Here is a 5,756-nt window from a genome sequence, read left to right as displayed (position 1 = left end):
CCACTAACAGTGTGAATGGGTTCCAGTTTCCTAGGAAAGCTTTTTTAAGTGGAAATTGACTCAGGAGGCCAGTGCCCTTTTCTTGTCCTGTTTTTTCCTTCCTTCTTGACCTAATATGTATTTCTCTTTGGCTTATCAGTATGGATGGTAATTGTAGCTTACAATTGTTGATATTCAAATATTGAGAAAACTCTTGAATTACTAGAATGAATGAAACTGGTTAAGATGACATATTTCTATGCATACTGATAGATTTTTTGAGGACATTTTACTTAACATTTTTACGTTGGTATTTGAAGATATTTAGCCAAAGTTTTCTAGTGCTTTCTTTTTCTTTCTTTTTTAGTTTAATTTTATTTATTTATTTTTGGCTGTGCTGGGTTTCTGTTGCTGCACAGGCTTTTTCTCTAGTTGCAGTCAGCAGAGACTTCTCTCTAGTTGTGGTGCATGGGCTTCTCTTTGCAGTGGTTTCTCTTGTTGCGAAGCATGACCTTTAGGGCATACAAACTTCAGTAGTTGCAGCTCTTAAGCTCTAGAGCACAGGCTTAGTAGTTGTGGCTCATAGGCTTATTTGCTCCGTGGCATGTGGGATCTTCCTGGATCAAGGATCAAACTTGTGTTCGATTGATAGGCACAGTCTTTACCACTGGGCCACCATGGAAGCCTTAGTGCTTTCTTTTTCAGCTGTTGGGATGACTGTTTTATCTTTATCTGGTAAATGCAGTCTGATCTTACCTTGGCAAGCTCCTTTCCCCCAAGCAATAAGATTGTAGAAAGGTTCTCTAACATGGTTCTCTATCCTTTTCTTCCACCTCAGTGAGAAAGAGACTCAGGGTAATCAATCAAATTAATCTTTCCTTCTGACCACAGTGACTGTAGGCCAGTATATGACCCAAATAACGCAATCATCCTTTTCCTAATGTTCAGCGTATTGACACTGCTTCCTCAGCAACGTGGGAGAAGAGACAATAAATCCAAAAAGTAAAGAGGAGCAGAGATGAAAAGTGAGAGGTGGATAGAGATCAATCCTTGGTGATAGTTCAACCAAGGATCCAGTCATTCTTGATCTAACCATTAAGTGTTCAGTTATATTATCCACAAATTTTCCAGGTTGCATAAATGAATTAGAATTTGGTTTTCTCACTTGTGACCAAAAGAATCCTGACTTGATGTACATTTGTTGGAACAGATTAAAAATATTATTGCAGATGCATGCAGTAGAGAATTGTTTACCTTTTAGAAAGGATATTATCGATCTATATTTATTGATATGGAAAGATGCTAATGACACATTATTATTGAGTGAAAATCATCAGTATTTGAAGTGTGATTCCATTGAAGTAAAATAACATATATATGTATATACAATCATCCTTAGGATCCATGAGGGATTGGTTCCAGGAGCCCTACCCCACCACCTGACATATACCAAAATCCATGTACCTTATATTAGAATGGAGGGTACGGCTGGCCCTCCATATCCCTGGATTTCACATCTGTGGATTCAACCAAGAGTGGGTAGACATTTTTCTGGTTGTTTGAGTCCACAGTTGTGAAACCTGCAAATTTAGAGGGCTAACTGTATATTAACTGGGGGGAAAATCCATTTGTAAGTATGGACCTGCATAGTTCAAATCCATGTTGTTCAAGGATCAACTGTATATGTGTATGTGTATATACATGCATATATAATTTTTAATTCTCAATGAGAAAGTGTTAACAGAAGAAAAAATAAGAACTCAGTTGAGAAGCTTGGTGAAGCAGGCCATAAACGACTTGTTGAGTTTTGTTCCTCAATGTGATTTTACTTAAGACTGAATAGTGGGAACTTTAGGAATTAAGTCTAGGTGATAAATTGTTAAAAAAAAAATAGTCCTGGAGCTGAATTTGTTGTCTATGAAAAGAAAGCTGTGTCTCTCAGGTGTGAGTTCACTACAGGGGAAGAAGGAGGAAGAAGTACACCAAATTAGGCAAGTCCTGAGGACAGTTCTCTGGTTAGCACAGGAGGCAGGCTCCTTGTGATAGGGTTGCCTTTAAGTTTAGTGTCACCGATGCCAGAAAGATGCCTTCAAACAAGGTTGGCATGGATTAAGATGCTAGCGAGCCCAGGATCGTTCAGAGGATGCACTCATATTCTCCTGCTCAGTGGCCGACTGTTCCATTAATAGTTGTCATCTGACCTCTGTCGAGGCCATAAGTAAATAAACATTTGTACCTGGACAGTTTGTGATCATCCTCCCTCTTTATCACCCTGTGAAGAGGTTAGTTTAGCATGTGAAATGTGAGCTGATAAGGTGGCCACTATAATGGAGCAGGGAATTCTCTTTCTGGATCTTAGGGTTAGGATGACCAAAAGCCGGATGAGCCCTTAAGGGTTGGAAGTAGTCTGCTACCAGAGGCTGGGAGCAAGACTGAGAAATCCCTCTTCCGAGGGACCCTAATGATGGGTCTTCATTTGGGTACTGCTGTCAAACTATCCTGTTATTTTTAGTTTTTAAAAAATTATTATTGCTAGCATTACAGGAAAGTCCAGTGTAAAGGCGTCACCTGGATTGTGTTATGCTGATGAGAGATAGAGAAGAGGGTGTATCCCTCACTTGTGAGACAGACAGTGATGGGACCTAGTGTACCCTGGTGGGAAGGTCAAGTGAGAAAGCTGTCACCTGGCAAGGACAGCAGTGTCCTGCAGAGCTGGGACCCCACTGTCGCTGCTCTGCTGTGGGGTGAGGGTGGGGGTGTGCAGCAGGTTGGCCGTGTAACAGTGATGTAGGAGTGGAACGTACTCACCAGCGCATGTGAGGTGCTCCCTGGAACCTCTCATAAGGCCAGAGGGGGACCCTTGATGATAAAGATATATAGGTGAATGAGCCCAGTAGTTCCACGTGGGGTGTGTGTGTGTGTGTGTGTGTGTGTGTGTGTGTGTCTACCATGAGAGGCAAAGTAGAAGGGGAATTGAGAGCAAGCAATTTGGAAGCATTTTTAAATGTTCCAACTAATTAACTGTGGTGTGACTTCGACTGGTTTTTAATTTCTTCTTTGTGCTTTTCTAATTGTTTGACTTTTCTTTTCAAATAATGAAAATGTATTGTTAAAATATTTTTACAGGGCTGAAAAAGGAGCCGAGTTCCCAGGTTAGCTCATTTATAACAGCTCTTAGTAGGAATTACATTTACTATTTCAGGTTTAATTTTGGAATGGGCTTAACTTAGCCTTTGGAAAGTAATCCTCACAATGTAGAAAAATCAGTGAACTCTTTTGTGAGACAAGGGCCTAGATTTTCTCCTTCCGATTCAACAGCTATGTGACCTCAGATGAGTTTCTTTACTTCTTGAAACTATTTCCTTGTCAGTAAAGTCGTCGTGTATGCATGCTCAGTCACTCAGTTGTGTCTGACTCTTTGTGACCCCATGGACTATAGCCCACCAGGTTCCTCTGTCCATGGAATTTCCCAGGCAAGAATACTGGAGTGGGCTACTATTTCCTCCTCTGGGGATCTTCTTGACCCAGGGATCAAACCCATGTCTCCTGCATTGGCAGGTGAATTCTTAACCACTGACTCACCTGGGAAACTCTTACCAGTGAAAGAGAATGGTAATTTCCACCCAATGGAATGGTAGTAAGATCTAATTGAATTGTATGCACATACTATGAGTTATTATGAAAATGTAAGGTTTTATTAGTGTTATTATTATTGTTACTTGTACTGAAATTATGATGATGTCAAGTTTCAGGGAAATAATTTGCTTTCCCAATTGGATATCTGGTTGCTAACAATGATAAAAAGGTTTAATATAAGCTGTCAAAAGAAAGCAAATAAAACTTTAGGTCAAAAAAGAGGAATTGGATTTGTGAACTGGAATTTAATATGTAATGCATGAAATGCCTTACAGAGATGACTTAGAGCACTCAATAAAACCTGTTGGTTGGTTGATTTGATTTAGAGCAGCAAAATCCATGAAAATAAACACTGACCCATCTACCCAGGAAGGGCTTTGCAAATCAAATAGCTTTTGGTCAACAGGCCTGATGACAGACAATATGAGAAATTCAATTTGCTCCACATCTATTTTCATATATTGGCTTGGAATATTCTGGCTTTTGGGGGGAGTCTGCAGCAGAAATTGAGTGTTTCATCTGCAAGTTGAAGGTATGAGTCAGTTTAGTGAGCAAAGAAATATAAGCTGTATCATTGCTTAGGAAGATAATGTGAGGCATAAGTGGTATACATGGGTGAGGCCTAAATGGAATACTGTGAGCCCAGATACATTTATTTTGGTCAAATGTTCTAAAAACTATTTTCAATACTCTCTTTAAAATACGGCAGGCACCAGAACTCTGATAGCCCAATAAAAAGACACAGAGCTCAATAAAATGTGGGCAAAAGACTTGAACAGACGTTTTAGTAAGGGTGATAAATGAAGGGTCAATAAGCACGTGAAAAAGTTTTCAGCATTATCAGTCAACAACAAACTGCTAATTAAATACCATTTAAAAATGTGTGAGGTGTTCTTTGGAACCTCTGAGATGGTCTCAGGAAATACTGCTACTCACTTTAAATTAAGGACATTGACCATACTTCGCATGTGTTGACAAGGAGGTGCAAGAACTGTATTCTCTTGTGTATTACAGGTGGAAATGTGAAATGGTACAAACACTTGGGATCAGTTTCCTTTTCTTCTTTTTTCTTTCTTTTTAAAAAATATTTACTTGGCTGTTCCAGGTTTCAGTTGCTGCATGCAGGATCTTTAGTTGCAGCATGTCAGATCTCGTTCCCTAACCAGGGATCGAACCTAGGCCCCCTGCATTGGCAGCACAAAGTCCTAGCCACTGGATCACCAGGGAAACCCCTCCTTTACTTAAACAGTTAGACACACTCCTTTTGTCCCAGCAACTCTACTTCTAGGTATTTACTCATAAGGAGTGAAAATGTATCTTCAGCAGAGTGGAGTTGAACCAACTCAGAGCTAGGTCCCAGCCTTGACTCTGGGGGGGTTTCATTGGGTTCTGTCATCTTTCTTTGCTCCACCTTTTACAAGGATTGGTGAGATTAGGTGGTTTCTCAGTTTCCTTAAAAACTGTATTTATAAGAGTCTGTGAAATAGTCCTTTGTGATATGGTTCTTATTTTCAAAGCCTCAGAAGCTCTGCCCCCCAGGCACCAGCATGTGTAAGGACTCAGATGGCATGAAGTCCAAAAGGTTTGGTAGCTCTTCAGAAATTATTCTGTTTTCAGAGGAAAATTCTTCCCCATTTCCTCCCCATCAGGGCTCAAAGCTAAGAAAGAGAGGTGTGTTAGCATATCTTGGGGAGAAGGAAATGGCAACCCACTCAAATATTCTTGCCTAGAGAATCCCATGGACAGAGGAGCCTAGTGGGCTGCTGTCCATGGGGTCACACAGAGTCGGACACAACTGAAGCAACTTAGCATGCATGCATGCATTGGAGAAGGAAATGGCAACCCACCAGTACTCGTGCCTGGAGAATCCCAGGGACAGAGGAGCCGGGTGGGCTGCTGTCTGTGGGGTTGCACAGAGTCAGACACGACTGAAGTGACTTAGCAGCAGCAACAGCAGCATATCTGGAAGTTGCTCTGATCTTGTGTCTGAATACATTAAGTAATCCATTCACCCACAAGTATTTATTAAACACCTGCTGCATATAAGGCATTGTGTTAGGAACTAGCTTTGAGGGAATACACGGCCATGAATAAAACACAATTTTATGTCCTCACAGAAATGCTTATGTGATTCGAATATA

At 40.6% G+C, this 5,756-nt stretch overlaps 1 non-coding gene across 1 annotated transcript; it reads right to left on the bottom strand.

The window, feature by feature from the left end:
- Positions 1–4,769: 4,769 nt before the first annotated feature.
- Positions 4,770–4,842, bottom strand: TRNAG-GCC (transfer RNA glycine (anticodon GCC)). Its single transcript has one exon. It is a non-coding gene; the product is annotated as a tRNA-Gly (tRNA).
- Positions 4,843–5,756: the final 914 nt, after the last annotated feature.

Source organism: Ovis aries, chromosome X (assembly GCF_016772045.2).
Source record: "Ovis aries strain OAR_USU_Benz2616 breed Rambouillet chromosome X, ARS-UI_Ramb_v3.0, whole genome shotgun sequence".
Taxonomy (NCBI): domain Eukaryota; kingdom Metazoa; phylum Chordata; class Mammalia; order Artiodactyla; family Bovidae; genus Ovis; species Ovis aries.
Note: the sequence above shows the minus strand (reverse complement) of the source record. Positions and strands in the feature narration are given on the sequence as shown.